Below are 18,772 nucleotides of genomic sequence, written 5' to 3' on the forward strand. Positions count from 1 at the left end.
ACCCAAAATTAAGTATCTCAGAAAATTAGAATATTACATAAGACCAAAAAAAAAAAAAAAAAAAAGGATTTTTAATACATAAATGTTGACTTACTGAAAAGTATGTCCATGTACAGTATAGTATGAACTCAATACTTGGTCCTGGGTTCCTTTTGCATAAATTACTGCATCAATGTGGCGTGGCATGAAGGCGATCAGCCTGCGGCACTGCTGAGGTGTTATGGAAGCCCAGGTTGCTTTGATAGACGCCTTCAGCTCCTCTGCATTGTTGGGTCTGGTGTTTCTCATCTTCCTCTTGACAACAGCCCACAGATTCTCTATGGGGTTTAGGTAAGGCGAGTTTGCTGGTCAATCAAGCATAGTGATACCATGATCATTAAACCAGATATTGACACTTTTGGCAGTTTTGGCAGGTGCCAAGTCCTACTGGAAAACAAAATCAGCATCTCCATAAAGCTGGTCAGCAGAGGGAAGCATGAAGTGCTCTAGAATTTCCTGGTAGAGGGCTGTGCGGACATTGGACTTGATAAAACACAGTGGACCAACACCAGCAGATGACATGGCTCCCCAAATCATCACTGATTACTGGCCTCCATGCTGTGCCGCATTGATACAGTAATTCATGCAAAAGGGGCCCTGGCTAAGTACTGAGTGCATACTATACTGTACATGGACATAATTTTCAGTAAGCCAACATTTCTGTATTAAAAATTCTTTTTTTTTTTTTGGTCTTATTGAATATTCTAATTTTCTGAGATACTTAATTTTGGGTTTTCACTAGCTGTAATCCATAATCATCAAAATTAAAAGAAAAATGCTTGAAATATATCACTATGTGTGCAACGATCTATCTAAGATATGAGTTTCACTTTTTAATCCTTTTTTTGGTCTTATGTAATATTCTAATTTTCTGAGATACTGAGATTTGGGTTTTCACTAGTAGAGACGGCCTTGCGGTTCGCCTGGCGATCGGTTCGCGGCGAATTTTGCTTGTTCGCTACCCGCCAAATATGTGAACACATGGCGTTGTTCGCGGTGGCCATATTTGTTTACATTGGGGAGAACTTTGACCTGTGACACAGCTGTCAGGTGGAGCGGGACAGCCAAATGAAACATTCCAGCACATGGGCAGTCCCCCTACCCTATAAATAGACCCGATCTGGCGCCATTTCACATTCCGCTTTCTGCCAGTGTAGGGAGAGGTCTGCTGTGCTCGTCAGGGAGAGTTTGCTAGACACATATTGCGTTGTGAAGATCCACAAAAGTCCTTTCCAGGGCTGGTATTTTTCAGTATAGGTCTACTAGTATCTTTAGAGCTTAGGGAGAGGTATCCAGTGGTTGCTTTAGGGGCAGTTAGAGATCGGCTGCAGTCACAAATTGCTCTGTCAATGTCCACAAAAGTTCTTTTCAGGGCTGGTATTTCGGTATAGGTCTAGTATATTTTGAGCTTAGGGAGAGGTATCCTGTGGTTGCTCTAGGGGCAGTTAGAGATCAGCTGCAGTCACACAGAAATCGCTTTGTCAATGTCCACAAAAGTAATTTAAAATGCTCCAATGTCGTTTTAGGGTCTATTACAGTCTCTGTAACATGAGGGCCAGGTATCCTGTGGTTTCTTTAGGGGCAGTTAGATATCGGCTGCAGTCGCACAGAAATCGCTTTGTCAATGTCCACAAAAGTCATTTAAAATGCTCCAATGTCGTTTTAGGGTCTATTTGTAACGCTCCGGCATTTGTTTAGTGAACTGGATTTGCAGCTGCAGAATTTCCACTCAGTAGTCGTGTAGAGATGTGTTGAATCACCATATCCAACTCTCCAGAGTCATCATTGTGGCCCAGCCTGCTTCAGCATGCAAATATACAGACACTCAAATAAGATGTTCCTGGAGTGATAGGTTGTATACGATAGTATAGAGGTGATGTGCTGAAAGGACAGGCGTGAGTAGTGATAGCAATGATAAGCACTCAATAGTAATGTTCAGGAGTGTTAGCAGATGGTGATAGATAGTATGCAGATAGGTTAGCAATCATGTACAAGTAACAGGTGGTAGGGGACAGCAGATGAAGTGTACAGGAGATGCTAACTTAGTGCAAGGATATAGATGGTAGTAGACTCAAGAGCTAGCAATCTATGTAACAGTGCAGATGATAGAAATAGTAATGCATAGATAACAACAGTCTTTAGTATGCAAGAGTAGATAGTGTAAGTTGATAGGAAGGAATCCCCTGTGGGTACTTATCACTAGTTGGTTTAGAGAGGTGAGGGGTCCGGTAGTGAGATAAGGATCATGTAGCGAGATACAGGATCAGTAGCGAGATACAGGATCAAGTAGCGAGATACAGGATCAAGTAGCGAGACTAGGATATAGATGGTAGTAGACTGAAGAGCTAGCAATCTATGTAACAGTGCAGATGATAGAAACAATAATGTATAGATAGCAACAGTCTTTAGTATGCAAGAGTAGATAGTGTAAGTTGATAGGAAGGAATCCCCTGCGGGGTACTTATCACTTAGTTGGTTTAGAGAGGTGAGGGGTCCGGTAGTGAGATAAGGATCATGTAGCGAGATACAGGATCAGTAGCGAGATACAGGATCAAGTAGCGAGACTCCGGTCTATCCAGATATTGGGGAAATAGCTGGAGGAAGATCAAGTAGCGTCAGGTATGGCTGCATTACAGGTGGCTTGCACGAACGCCTTGTGAGTGGAAGCCGGCGATTGAAATAGCCGCTCAGAGCGGCGCCTAGTGATGACGTCATGCGAGTTAAAGGGACAGGCAGGTATATGCGTTCCACCTACCTGAATGGTGGAACGCAATGCGGAAATAAGAGGCTGGAAGGGTACCGAAGGTACCAGGATCTTACAGTACCCCCCCTTAAGGCCGGCTCCGGAAGGCCTATAGCACTGGTCTCTCCGGGTATTTGGAGTGTAACCTTCGTATAAGCCTGGGAGCGTGAATGTCAGAAGTAGACATCGCTTTCAATGCTTCTTTAAATAACCTCAGGTCCTCCCTACGTACCACCGTGCCATTAGAAGCGTGTGTGCAGTCAGGTGCAAGAATCTCAATGTTTTGATTGGAAGCTATAAGGGTGCTTACCAAACCAGGAATTTCTTTAGGTAGTAGTACAGGAGGATTTTTAGAACGTGGTACAGGGTTCACTGGAGTTGAAGGAGGGGCTTCCACAGGAGTATCTATTCCAACATTTGCCAAATTCTGGGTGTCCTTTTCTGATATAGAACGGGGACAGGGCTGGCAACAGCCTTGGCAATTTCCAGGCTGTTTTTCAGGGAAGACAGCACGGATTTGCTTGGCCTCCACTGGGAGAGCCTTAGGCCTAGATGGTCGGGTTGGGCAAGATGTAATGAAATGTCCCCCCTCTCCACAATAAAAACAAAGGCCACAGATTCTCCTGTGATCTTTTTTTTGTAAAGACAGCCTAGTATGCACGGTACCAATCTCCATAGGCTCCTCATCAACTTCTGGAGGATCAGGGTCTAAAGAAGGTGTGTCAGAGTGACAAGGCCGACTGTTTAAGGCAGGCTTGTACCATGACCAGGCAGAATCACCATACTCCTTTGGTTTCCTTTTTTCCCTAGGTACCCGGGGTCTGCGGGAACCTGGAGCAGGTTTAGGGGTAGGTTTTTGGGAGGGGAGACACTGAGAGTGCATGGCAATTGTAAATGACTCCCAATTGTCTAGGATAGGATTTTTCTCTTGCAGTTTCTGGTATGCCCATGTTTTCATCTTTCCGGAAAGCAAATTAATGGCAGCATGAACTTTAATAAAGTCATTATGATAGGTCCTGGGCTTAAGGACAAATAGGAGCTCACAATCCATCCGGAAAAAAAAAAAAAGGAACGGGAACCATCAAACCTGTCTGGTAACAGGACAAGGGGTTCTGGGGGTTGAACAGCAGTAGGCTGTGACACAGCAGCTAATTGCTTTTTTAAGGTATGGTTTTCGTTTAGTATTTCAGTAAGAGTTTGAACTAACCCATCTACCTTTTGTGTTAGGTGCATCACATGAGTGGCTAATTCTGCTGAATCCATTTTTTTTTTCTGGTTCGTGCAATCTGTAACGCTCCGGCGTTTGTTTAGTGAACTGGATTTGCAGCTGCAGAATTTCCACTCAGTAGTCGTGTAGAGATGTGTTGAATCACCATATCCAACTCTCCAGACTCATCATTGTGGCCCAGCCTGCTTCAGCATGCAAATATACACAATCCCCTGTGGGTACTTATCACTAGTTGGTTTAGAGAGGTGAGGAGTCCGGTAATGAGATAAGGATCAGGTAGCGAGATACAGGATCAGTAGCGAGATACAGGATCAAGTAGCGAGATACAGGATCAAGTAGCGAGACTAGGATATAGATGGTAGTAGACTCAAGAGCTAGCAATCTATGTAACAGTGCAGATGATAGAAACAATAATGTATAGATAGCAACAGTCTTTAGTATGCAAGAGTAGATAGTGTAAGTTGATAGGAAGGAATCCCCTGCGGGGTACTTATCACTTAGTTGGTTTAGAGAGGTGAGGGGTCCGGTAGTGAGATAAGGATCATGTAGCGAGATACAGGATCAGTAGCGAGATACAGGATCAAGTAGCGAGACTCCGGTCTATCCAGATATTGGGGAAATAGCTGGAGGAAGATCAAGTAGCGTCAGGTATGGCTGCATTACAGGTGGCTTGCACGAACGCCTTGTGAGTGGAAGCCGGCGATTGAAATAGCCGCTCAGAGCGGCGCCTAGTGATGACGTCATGCGAGTTAAAGGGACAGGCAGGTATATGCGTTCCACCTACCTGAATGGTGGAACGCAATGCGGAAATAAGAGGCTGGAAGGGTACTGAAGGTACCAGGATCTTACACTATTACAGTCTCTTTAACATGAGGGCCATGTATCCTGTGGTTGCTTTAGGGGCAGTTAGAGATCGGCTGCAGTCACACAGAAATCGCTTTGTCAATGTCCACAAAAGTAATTTAAAATGCTCCAATGTTGTTATAGGGTCTATTATAGTCTCTTTACTATAGGGGCAGGTATCCAGTGGTTGCTTTAGGGGCAGTTAGAGATCGGCTGCAGTCACACACAAATTGCTCTGTTATGCCCCGTACACACGTGCAGATCGTCGGCCGTCTTTTGTCCCCGGGCTGTCGTGTCTGTTGAAAAGTGCAAAAGACTGCACACGAATTTTGTCCGCCAACAACAGCCGACTGCAGAAGTGATGTCATGTGATGGTTAACTTTCCCTGTGTTTTTTCTTTTCTGAGCATGCCCAGTCTTGCAAATCTGCTGTCTGTCGGCCGAATTCTGTACTGACTGGCGAACAATCGGCCGTTCTGGTGTCGGCATACAAAAATTTTAATGCTTGCACAACAGATTCTGTTCGGCCGAAAGTGCGCTGTCGGCTGTCGGAAGCATCATACTAACAAGCCTACAATCGGCCGATCGTTCGGCGGCCGAATCTTTTTGGCCGTCAATCTGCACGTGTGTACGAGGCATTAATGTCCACAAAAGTCATGTAAAGGGCTGCAAATTTTTTAGTATTGCTGTGCAGTGCACTAAAAAGGTGGGTGGGGGTGGGGGAGGGGGGTAATCCACAGTATAATATACTTTGTAGAAAGCATATTATAGTGGATTAGTACTATTATTGTGCAGTGTGCAGCATTGTGATAGGTGTGGTGGTGAGACTGAGCGTTTCTGCAGCAACACTACACACAGGGCCGGATTTAAAGAAACTGCAGCTTCAAACATCTATGACGTGTTTCAGTTTCGCCGCGTTCAAATCAATTAACTGGCGCTGCGGCAAATTGGCAGGTAAAACAGCAATAATGAATTCCGCCGTCAGCGGGATTCACTTACGATCGCGGCTTCGCCAATTCGCAAACTTATGTCTTCGTGCTTATAGCAGTTTCACATAGCGATGTGGGCTAGTGGATTAGTGCACACATCACATGTCTGTAATTCATCTCCCTCTGCTGTAGGTTCGAGGCTTACCATCTCCACCTACTTTTTTTATTTTCTTTTTTTGTTTATATTGCTAAAATGTAACGGATTACATCATATATATTGCTAAATAATGTTACACTCAGAAGCGCTTGCAAGCTTACACCATTTTAAGTGTTTTTTTGATCTTGTCTGTGTGTCGAATCGATCTTATGAAGGAAAGTACCAAAGGCAAGTGACCAAACCCCTACCCTACTTCAGGGCAAGATGAAACCTCACAATTTTACCATGGTCTTCTTCCCACATTCCATACAATGTTTAGTTCTTTAGCTATATGTGCTTTTTAGCCTTAACACACTCCTTTTTTTCCACCATACAGCTTTATTCTGCACAATAGCTAAGTGCTTTGCAACTTCACTGCAGTTCACAACGTCATGGGTTCAAATCACATCACTACACTTGGGATCTCTTTTCACTCTCATTTTTTTAAACAGTTTTTTTAAACTATCTTGAATTTGGGGGGGGAGGGGGGTGTCCTACCCAAATTTCAAGCACATCAATGGAAACAACACAATTTTGATTTTATGAGTGTGGTCCTAGTTTTATCGAGATGCAATTCTTTACATATTTACCATGGTTCTTACAATTTCTTGACCAATAAACATAGGTGTCTGATATTGGACTCTCTCCATATTTCAACAACACAGACCCTCATAGTCCAACACTACATTTGCCTCACACCTCAACACAACACTGTCACATCCCTACTCTACATTACAACCCCTCACATCACCAGTACAAGCAGCATGCAAAGTGCAAAACTCCGGCCTTGGCAGCTTAATGGGCCATACACTAACAATTTGTCTAGACTTTTTCCTGTAGACTTAACCAAACCATATAATATAAGCTCAAACCTCAACACTTTAAATTTGGATGCAATCAGGCAGGCCCTTGCACTACATAGAAAATGTCAATCTGAAGGATAAAGTCTTCTCTAAATCTTACAGTGTGGATGGCCCTTTTGTCTGTAGGCACCCACACAAAACAAAAAAACACATGTTCAATTCTAATGTATTTATTTATTTGAGAATGACAGCAGAAGGAGGGATGCAGCAAAAGAATATTGTCACTCTCCAGTCCGTGTGCCTTTACAGCGCCAGACCACGATCTTTGCTCCATGGCTACGGGATTCTGATGTCTTCCACAACTTCCGGCAGAGTTCAGAATCCATTCTGCACCTCTACCAGCTCATAGGGGACAGGCATGGCAAGGTTGCTGGGCAGCTTCCAAGCCACTTTCGAAGTTCCAGGGTGTTCATGTTGGTCATTGGCCATGTGCCTTACCAAATATCCACTGACCACAAAAGAAAATGAGTGGAGTCCATCAAGGTGGGTTTCTACCACCTACACCCGCAAGCAGTACCACTCCTGGAAAAATAAAACAAAGGATAAGACATTTCATAATGAAAATCACATCTTAATGCCTGTTTGCTTCATTCTGAACTTCATTTAATTTCGACATCACGAGTGAAATAACACATTTTATGCCAACTTACACAAACCAGAAATCATTAATGTAAACATTTGAATACACACCTGTGACGCCAGACAGCCCATCACCACAGGCTTCCCATGGTACGTGCCATGATTCCAAGATGTTGATGTTCTGGAAAATTACAACACCATAAGATACCAAGCAGCCGTTCATGTTATCAATAACTACACAGGTGGCATAGACACAAATAAACACCTGCCAGCTCTTCTCAGCCCTTTACACTATTCACAATACCAACATGTTTATGGTTAGAGGTGCATGTTTTTGCTCAAGTAACACAATTAAAATCGCCGGCTGACGGACCTCTGGCTCCCTCTCCTCCGTCAGCTCCCAAGAATCATCCCGGGCAACGCACATGTTGTGCAACACGCAGCACGCCAGGATGATCTTGGAAGCCTTTGTAGGAGAGTACAGGAGTTCACCCCCAGGCCGGGCCAAGCAGAGAAACCGGGACTTGAGAAGACCTATGGTCAACTCAATGATACTCCGGCTTCTCCGCAAGGCCCTGTTGTAATTCCTCTCTGCTGGGCCCTGGGGGTACCTGATTGGAGCCATCAGCCACGTCAGCTGCGGGTAACCAGCATCCCCTGAAAAATAAGAAAAATATACATTAGTTATTCATATCATGTGACTTTAGATGACTCCTCAAAATGGGAGACAATTAGGCATTTTACTAAACAACCTGCTCGTCTGTTTGCAAAAAATCATATGAAACATCTCAACTCTGTCTAACTGCCTAAATCACTAATACAAATGGGAAAAAGGACACACAAAGTGGTGGGTTTCTCTTGCAAGTTCCAACTTGGCCCCTATTTTGTTCCTATTACATTAGCCTAGGTCTTACTTCTGGAATATATCTGCAACTAGAGTGAGGAAACCAATATTGACTCACTTATGCAAAGTACTTTGGGGATATGGCAATACCATTGGAATCATTTGTAGGTTTTCTTTGGGTGGCTAGAGGACACAATTTACACATTGGTTAACCACCTTCATTGGACTCAAAGACAACTTTGCAAATCTTTCTTTTGTGAGCTGCTAAGCTGCTGATCTGGTTGTGTGTGAACAGCCTGACAACTCCTAACACATCCATTTTAGGTAGGCTTTGCTTAAATCAGGGTGTACACCGATGTAGCTTATTCCTATGTCTATGTAATCTTACAGTTTATGTTGTTAAGACAAAATACTTTACCAATAAGCCACCCTTCGGGCATTTGTCCACTTTCAAACACCTCGTACAGAGTACTTGTTCTTAACATACTGGAATCATGGCACGACCCTGGGTGACCAGTGTTGACACTCATGATGCGCTGTTTGGCGTCACACACTAATTGGACGTTCACGGAGTGGTACTGCTTGCGGTTCCGGTATTCACTTTCGTGGCTCCTTGGGGGCCTAATGGCTATGTGGGTGCCATCGATTGCCCCTAGGATTTGCGGCATGTGTGCCCGCCGGTAGAAACCCAACTTGACTTCATTCCACTCATTTTCATTCTGTGGCCAGTGGATAAAATTGGGCACTATATCCACTATGGCATTAATGACCAACATGAACACCCTTGAAACTGTGGGCTGGCTAATGCCCATGATACTTCCCGAAGTGGCTTGGAAGCTGCCACGCCCTAAAATATACAAAGTGGCCAGCAATCTGGCCATGCCGGGCACCGCATGGCCGCGCTGTGTGTCCGGGTCAATTTTCTCTGCTATGAGCTGGTAGAGGTGTAGAATAGTTCCTCGCTCGAGCCGGAACTTCCTCCTGACATCAGAATCCCGCAGCTTGTCCAAATAGATCCTTGGAGCAAAAATGCGTGGCTGGCGAGGTAAGGGCACACGGACTGGAGGTGCTGCTGCTGGAGGTGCTGCTGCTGCTGCTGCAGCTTCCCCACCTTCTGCTGCCTCCTGTGCCAGGGCCTCCTCAAACAAGGCACCGATAAATGCCAGCATTGCACCATCTAATGCGTCTGGGATATCGTCCTCCATTTTGAACGCGCAAATTCGCGAATGCGCAGATATATATAGAAACGGCCGCTAATTATCACACCTGTGAGCCAGCTATAAAAGGAGCACATGGCCAATATGGCTGCTGGATGTTATAGATCGATGTTTCTTATGTGCTAGCAAGACCCTGTGACCCACAACCTACATTATCTGGAGGTAAGACAATTGTATCTCTCTCTCCCAAAAAAAAGGAAGGAGAGAATTTGTACTTATCTTGGGTGTGCTTAAGTTGTCTATGGTGAATCCCCTCCAACCCACAATAGCTTGGGAACCCCTCAAGTGTCTTTTAATCATTGGCAGTTGGCCCCATGTGCATGTGGTTTGGACATGTGTTTTCTCATGTTTGTTAAAGGTGTGCAGTCTAGATTTGGCATCTAAACCTGCCCCCTTACCTTCCCAGCTTCCAAAGACACCATTTTTGCTTTCCTGATAACTGGAATTTATTATGTGCACGTATGTAGGTCATGCGATTTCTCATGTATGTTTAATGTTTGCAGCCTCCTTTTGCCTATAAAGGATTACACCACCCCCCCTCCACCAAGTCTGTTTGTGCCATTAGGTAAGTGTTTGGAGGGCCTTGTGTGATTTGTACCCATATGCGTTTTCTTATGTGTTTTTTTATTCCATTTCTTTGCAACCTCTTCTGCTTTTTTTGCCACCACCACCACCACCGTGTTTGTGCCATTAGGTAAGTGTTTGGAGGGCCTCGTGTGATTTGTACCCATATGCGATTTCTTATGTGTTTTTTTTTTCCATTTCTTTGCAGCCTCTTCTGCTCTTTGCCACCACCACCACCACCACCACCACCACCACCACCACCACCGTGTTTGTGCCATTAGGTAAGTGTTTGGAGGGCCTCGTGTGATTTGTACCCATATGCGATTTCTTATGTGTTTTTTTTTTCCATTTCTTTGCAGCCTCTTCTGCTCTTTGCCACCACCACCACCACCACCACCACCACCACCACCACTGTGTTTGTGCCATTAGGTAAGTGTTTGGAGGGCCTCGTGTGATTTGTACCCATATGCGATTTCTTATGTGTTTTTTTTTTCCATTTCTTTGCAGCCTCTTCTGCTCTTTGCCACCACCACCACCACCACCACTGTGTTTGTGCCATTAGGTAAGTGTTTGGAGGGCCTCGTGTGATTTGTACCCATATGCGATTTCTTATGTGTTTTTTTTTTCCATTTCTTTGCAGCCTCTTCTGCTCTTTGCCACCACCACCACCACCACCACTGTGTTTGTGCCATTAGGTAAGTGTTTGGAGGGCCTCGTGTGATTTGTACCCATATGCGATTTCTTATGTGTTTTTTTTTTCCATTTCTTTGCAGCCTCTTCTGCTCTTTGCCACCACCACCACCACCACCACTGTGTTTGTGCCATTAGGTAAGTGTTTGGAGGGCCTTGTGTGATTTGTACCCATATGCGTTTTCTTATGTGTTTTTTTGTTCCATTTCTTTGCAACCTCTTCTGCTTTTTTTGCCACCACCACCACCACCGTGTTTGTGCCATTAGGTAAGTGTTTGGAGGGCCTCGTGTGATTTGTACCCATATGCGATCTCTTATGTGTTTTTTTTTTCCTTTTCTTTGCAGCCTCTTCTGCTCTTTGCCCACTACTACCACCACCACCACCACCAAGTCTGTTTGTGCCATTAGGTAAGTGTGTTCTGTAACTGTTCACTAATTATACTGTATATGAAGAGCAATCTGCAAATCCTGTTTTTTCTGTTTTCTCTTTTGTCATTTCAGATTTAGGAGTTTGGGGCTCTTTGCTGCTGCTGGACAGCCAGATTCTCTGCCCACCTCGTGCTCCCATGGCCCCACCCACTGGAAGGATGAGAAGGGGCAGGGTGGCCAGGGTGGCCAGGGTGGCCAGGGTGGCCAGGGGGGGCAGGGGGGGCAGGGTGGGCAGATCGTCTGGCTCTGGTGTGAGGGAGGCTCCAGCTGTATCCATGAGGGAGTCCACCATCCCCATCCCGGAGGAGGAAGCCGGGGGAGGTGGTAACACACCAAGTGGACAAGCTGGCTCTTCTGACAGTAGTCCTGGAGCGGGTCCGTCCACCAGAGTCAGCTTGTCCACATTATCCCGGCTTCCCCGTTTCAACCACAATCAGTGCTGTGCCCTGGTCCACGCCTATATGGCCAGATATCAGGCGATACATGGGACCAGGGCCGCGTCTTACTCAGTAACAGAGAAGAACAGATTGTGGGATGAAATCCGGGATGCTGTAAATGCACTGGGTGAAGCACCTCGCCACCGTGACAGTGTGCGGAAGAAGGTCAACGACATCTGTGGGTCCGTTCGGAAGAAGCTAATTGCATGGGCTGCGGAGGGTCTTTATGACCGACAAGGTCGGCTGGATGAACGTGCACGAAGTTCTCTCTGGGATTATCAATTACCTTTCTTGAACATCATAGGACCTGATACCATCTTTACCAGAGAGGACTTAGATTCGGATGCTTTGCACCGAGGTAGGATATTATCTTGGATGTCAATTGTGTGAGTTGTTTGGAAAAGATTAACTACTATCCTATGTGTGACATTAATAGAATTTGATACTTGCCCTTCCAATTGTCCTTTTTTTGTTTTCCCCAACCTGCAATTTGTTCATCTGTAGCACGGATCTCAGCCCCTCCACAGCCCATGCAGCTTGGCGAACCAGACGGACTCACAGGTGTTGACATCAGTGCTGACCCTCCTCCTGGTAGGTCCAATATCATACTGTGCCAAACAATGTAGATGTTTTTTTTTTTCCAAGATAGCTCATATTGCTATGTCCTTTACAGAAGATCCGCAGCAGGGAACACACCCAGTGCAGCTAGGCCTGGAGGAAGGTGTTGGTATGTCTAGTCAAATAATGTTTTTTGGAATCTTATTAACCCCATTAACACACATGTTTTTTCTTATGAAAGAGTGTTGCCTTTTAGATGTTTACCCTGCAAAACACAGTTGACAGCATTAATGGGTGCCGTCATTAGTAGGCAGACCAAGCCTTCTTAACCTTTGGGAGGGTTTAGCAAGTGTCCTATGAGCCCAGGAAAGCACTTTTGAATGTTTGGCCTCAATGCTTCATTCATGAAGCTAGGAGGGCAATCTGGCCATAATCATTACTGACTAAGGTTATGTACTAAACATGTTTTTTTTTTTTTTGTTTTTAAAAGAACATCAGGCCCCTCTTGACGTTGCAGCTGGAGTTGGATCAGGAGCTGGCGACGATTCTGCATCCAGTGCTGTGGTATGTGATATAAGGGAACAAGGTGCACATGTAACATTTCAATGGTAGCATTGATTTTGGACTAGATGTGGCTTACATTGTGTGTGTTAAATTAGTGCTATGACATTCTGACGATGCACCAGCACAACAAGAGTTCTATCTTGAACATCAGGGAATTATGTTATAATTTGGTGTGCCACTAATGTTCCAAAAACATCCAGGATCTTTAAAGTCCGGCCCGTCTTTGATTTTCCAGGTCCAAATTCATGGGTATCGTTTGGTTGGGTTGTCCTCTAGCCGATTGATGGCAAGATTTTAGACAACATACGTAGATGTATAAAGTCATTGGTGTAGTAACAGATTTACCAAAAGCATAAACAACCTACCACACCAGGGTTAATTGGGAACACCTTCATGTTGAATCTTTTTTGCCTTTGTCATATTAGTCCTACCAATATAATATGTACCCATTATCAGAAGTGTTGCTAGCTTGGATAATCTTACAATGAACAAGTACTCATTAGAAGCACATCAAACTTTTCAACGTTCTGCTTGGGGTGTTAAGTTGTCAAACTAATCTGAAATATTTAGTCATGATGTTTGATAATGATTTGGTCTATTTCTTCTGCTTTCAGGTAGCCTTAGATGCAGAGGGATTGTCACCTACCCAACTTCGTCCATCTATGCTGGATGTAGCCGAGAGGCTGCTTGATGAGTATCAGGTCCAAAATGAGTTAAGGAGGCGTACTCAGCAATCTACTGAGGCAGTACTTCTGCTCGGGCTCATACAGGAATCTGTAGCAACAATGGTACAGGTTCACCAGGATATGTTACAGGTTCAACAGGATATGCGTAACAGCTTGGTAAGTTTAGCAGACCAGCATCAACGGGATCGGCAAAGTGTTGACACTCAGGTGCTGGCCACACGCCAATGCCTGTTTGGATCTGAAGATGCCCCATTGGCAGAGCCCTCCCAAACATCTCACTCACCTGCCACTGCAGGTTGTGGTAGTGGGAGGGTAATGCCAGTGTTGGCCACTTGTCAGGCAGCTGGGGATGGGACAATTCCTCCTGTAGCCACTCCTAGCACTTCACACTCCGTTCGGACTCCCACACCCCTCAATGAGCAATCCTCCTGCACAACCTCAATGCGCACTGGTTCCACAGTACCCCTTCCACCTGACTACATTCCCTCCACACCTTTATCACTTCACTCCTCCCCAGGCCGTTCTTCTTTTTTGTCACCAATGCGACATGTCGTTTGCCCCCGCACCGTGGACCACAACAACCAATCAACCACCACTCCCCACACATCTTCACAACCCTTGCACCACCAGCAGCATCAAATAGCCTTGGAGCAGCAACGATCCCATCTCATGGTAATGGCACACGTTACCCAAATTCTTAGGCTGAGCACAGAGCAGATGGGACTATTGGCACAAGATCTTCAGTCTGGGACATTTCCAGGGTTCAACACCCTGCATCAGCAGCAGCCTCAGACACAAGATCTGATCCTAATGGGCCACTTTACCAGAACTCTAAGGCTAACCCCAGAGCAGATGGGACTATTGGCCCACCATTTGATGGCAGGAACCTTTCCATTGCTCACCACACTGCTTCAGTCACCACCACCACCACCAACTTAATTTCTTTTTTTTTTTTTTTTTTGGTTTAGTTTTGTTAATGATTGTTACATTGGCCAATTTGTGGGGCCATTTTTTTTTTAATTTGAGGGTGGCACAATATGATTTATTATAGTGCTTTTTTTGGGGATGAAATAAAATTTTATGCAAAATGATTAGTTTGGGTTTGCTCTTTGGTTTTTTAGGAGTGTTGGTGGCCAAGTAATGGCCCTGGTTAATGTAGGCATTTATACACACGTGCTTCTCGATCTCCAAACATATGATTTCATGTAAATTTAGATAACTCAATGTTCACATAACGACCCAAGAAAAGGTCTCCCTTCAAATGTAGCTTCAAAACAAGTCTCAAGGCTAACATAAACCAAAGCCAACATACTAACAATTACAGACCACACCACTCGACTAAACAAATACAACACAAAAGACATTCGATGTGTACACCAAAAAGAAAACTTGGGTAATAAAATAAATGTTTTAATAACACATGTGGGTGTCTACCAACTGTAGCGTACAAAAAATATATTACAATATATAATAGAATGAACTAAATTGCCAATGTAACATTTGTGTTGCAAAGAGCAACATACTTTAATTTTATTTAGATAAACATATTTTATGTGTTTTATAATTTTTTTTGAGGTTTTCACTAAAACAAGTCTTTTTTGTAAACATTTTTGGTTTAGTTTGTTACCAAAAACAACAAGTCTTTTTTGTAAACATTTTTGGTTTAGTTTGTTACCAAAAACAACAAGGCTTTTTTGTAAACATTTTTGGTTTAGTTTGTTACCAAAAACAACAAGTCTTTTTTGTAAACATTTTTGGTTTAGTTTGTTACCAAAAACAACAAGGCTTTTTTGTAAACATTTTTGGTTTAGTTTGTTACCAAAAACAACAAGTCTTTTTTGTAAACATTTTTGGTTTAGTTTGTTACCAAAAACAACAAGGCTTTTTTGTAAACATTTGTGGTTTAGTTTGTTACCAAAAACAACAAGTCTTTTTTGTAAACATTTTTGGTTTAGTTTGTTACCAAAAACAACAAGTCTTTTTTGTAAACATTTTTGGTTTAGTTTGTTACCAAAAACAACAAGGCTTTTTTGTAAACATTTTTGGTTTAGTTTGTTACCAAAAACAACAAGTCTTTTTTGTAAACATTTTTGGTTTAGTTTGTTACCAAAAACAACAAGTCTTTTTTGTAAACATTTTTGGTTTAGTTTGTTACCAAAAACAACAAGGCTTTTTTGTAAACATTTTTGGTTTAGTTTGTTACCAAAAACAAGTCTTTTTTGTAAACATTTTTGGTTTAGTTTGTTACCAAAAACAACAAGGCTTTTTTGTAAACATTTTTGGTTTAGTTTGTTACCAAAAACAACAAGGCTTTTTTGTAAACATTTTTGGTTTAGTTTGTTACCAAAAACAACAAGTCTTTTTTGTAAACATTTTTGGTTTAGTTTGTTACCAAAAACAACAAGGCTTTTTTGTAAACATTTGTGGTTTAGTTTGTTACCAAAAACAACAAGTCTTTTTTGTAAACATTTTTGGTTTAGTTTGTTACCAAAAACAACAAGGCTTTTTTGTAAACATTTGTGGTTTAGTTTGTTACCAAAAACAACAAGGCTTTTTTGTAAACATTTGTGGTTTTGTCGGTTGCCATAAAAACAACAAGGCTTTTTTGTAAACATTTGTGGTTTAGTTTGTTACCAAAAACAACAAGTCTTTTTTGTAAACATTTTTGGTTTAGTTTGTTACCAAAAACAACAAGGCTTTTTTGTAAACATTTGTGGTTTTGTCGGTTGCCATAAAAACAACAAGGCTTTTTTGTAAACATTTGTGGTTTTGTCGGTTGCCATAAAAACAACAAGGCTTTTTTGTAAACATTTGTGGTTTTGTCGGTTGCCATAAAAACAACAAGGCTTTTTTGTAAACATTTGTGGTTTTGTCGGTTGCCATAAAAACAACAAGGCTTTTTTGTAAACATTTGTGGTTTTGTCGGTTGCCATAAAAACAACAAGGCTTTTTTGTAAACATTTTTTTTTTGGTTGCCAAAAACAAGGCTTTTTTTGTTTTATTTTTTTTTGGTGCCCAAAAAAAGGGTTTTTTTTAAATTTTTATATTTTTTTTGGTTGCCAAAAACAAGGCTTTTTTTGTTTTTTTTTTTTTTTGGTGCCCAAAAAAAGGGTTTTTTTTAAATTTTTATATTTTTTTTGGTTGCCAAAAACAAGGCTTTTTTTGTTTTTTTATTTTTTTTTGGGTCCCAAAAAAAGGGTTTTTTTTAAATTTTTATATTTTTTTTGGTTGCCAAAAACAAGGCTTTTTTTTTATTTTTTTTTTTTTTGGTGCCCAAAAAAAGGGTTTTTTTTAAATTTTTATATTTTTTTTGTTTCCCAAAAACGAGGGTTTTTTTAATTTTTTATTTTTTTTGGTCCCAAAAAAAAGGGTTTTTAATTTTTTAATTTTTTGGTTTCCCAAAAACGAGGGTTTTTTTATTTTTTTTTTTTTTTTGGTCCCAAAAAAAAGGGTTTTGAATTTTTAAATTTTTTTGTTATATTTTTTTTTAGAATGTCGAAATGTGACAGTTAAAAAACATTGTAAAATTAACCAAACAAATTAAAAAATAAAAACTATAATCTTTTTAAGGGGGACACATTCCTGACAAATGGCTCCTGAGGGGCTGGATCGGCCCCATAAGTTTCTTCCAAAACTAAGATTCGGTCTATGCACCATGTTACGTATTCCAAAAGGACCTCATAGGTGAGGTGCGTGTGTCCTGGGTAGAAAAAGACATGACAATTAGTTTTATGCAAAATGATCCAAACAACGATTGTAATTAATGTGCCTCAACAAATATGCTTAGGAGTCTATTGGTTGGCTTTTATCAACACTCTGAAGCAAATATGCTAAATTGCTGGTGTAAACCTTAAACTCAAACTTTCACAGCAAATTGTTCAAAAGGTTACATAAGATGGCTTGGAATGTTAGTAGCAGTTCCACCAAAGCTAAGTAAAAGGCTTTTCTTCATGTCAACACAAGCAATCATTTAGAAGAATGTAAGGTGTTTTGGGTTCAATTGGTCAACACGATACATGTGCACACATTTATCTCTATCACCATTGGAGTTTGTGTAGCGTTCTCTCTCCCTCTTACTGTCTATAGATTGAACCTGACACATAGTAGAGACTTACCCTTTGGAATTCGGAGGGCCAGTTGTGGACGGAGCAGATGTGTCTGCTCCCCTGATCTCCTTTCCGCCATCCCAGCTGTGTTAAGAGAGAAGAAAAAGTTTATCAACAAATGGACTCACGCTAACTGTAGGTTAGGCAGTCATGAAAACGCTCTAACACCCACTCATTACCCCTCCACATTTCCCTGAAAGTTTTATTTAGACTTTGATATGGTGGTGATGCAGATTTGTACAGTGCAAGCGTCATTCTACTGGGTGAAGCTTGTAGCGTTAAGGATACGTACTCCCTGCTTTTGTGCTGATTGTGTTTTTCGGATGTTTTTGGTGCCTCAGCCCTGCCTGTTCTAAGTGTTGGAAACATATTTTGGGAGGGCTGTGGAAAACTAATCAGGTTAGACTTACACTCTCTAGGTTTTTGGGGACAAGATAAATAACAATCCTCCTTTTTACATGGCCCCTGTACACACCTCTAGGCACCTCCCTCCTGTTGGTTGACCCCACAGCAGGCAGCTTGCTATGGAGGCACATGAGATGAAGCCAAGCACCCTGTGCCTGTTCAGGCACCTAACTGTGAGCCAGCCTTGCCCCCCTCCCTTCCGATGGTCTCAATGATTAGGAGTGACAGCATCAGGAGGCAATATTGGCATGCTGTCACCTCAGTTAAGGAGGAGGGGGAGTCTGTTCCAGACAAGTATTAGTGCAAAAATGTGGACAGTAAAAAATGGTCCCAGTAAGTCTGAGGGGGAATATGCACACCTATCACTTGGAATACTAATGCATAGAATGCATTCACATAAAGAACCTGCTGCCTTTAGAGGAACTTGAAGCCTGAGCGGGGACATACACAGTTAGCATTTCTCCACTTACTAAGTAGACACATTACTGGAAAAGCACACAACTTACCATCATCAGTTTTTTTTTGGGCCCCCGAAGTTGATGGCGTGGCTGGCTCGGGAGAAACTGCACAAAAAGAACACAAATTGTGAACTGGAATGTGGTACATTACCGAGGAAGAGTATTTATGAAAGATTGACAAACACACATTTTCAGTGTTGACTAAATCAGGACATGATTAAATTACAATGTCCACAAAAAATTTACAAGTACAAAGCACACCATTTCCAATGTAGAGAAACTAACACCAATTTAGAATAGGGTGGCTTGAGATAACTTACAAAAGATAACATGTCCTGTAAAGCTCCCCAAAACCACCTTGCAAACATGAAGGTTAAGCAAGAGTGTTTCATGAC

Source organism: Pelophylax lessonae (genome assembly GCF_965119305.1).
Source record: "Pelophylax lessonae genome assembly, chromosome: 1".
NCBI lineage: Eukaryota > Metazoa > Chordata > Amphibia > Anura > Ranidae > Pelophylax > Pelophylax lessonae.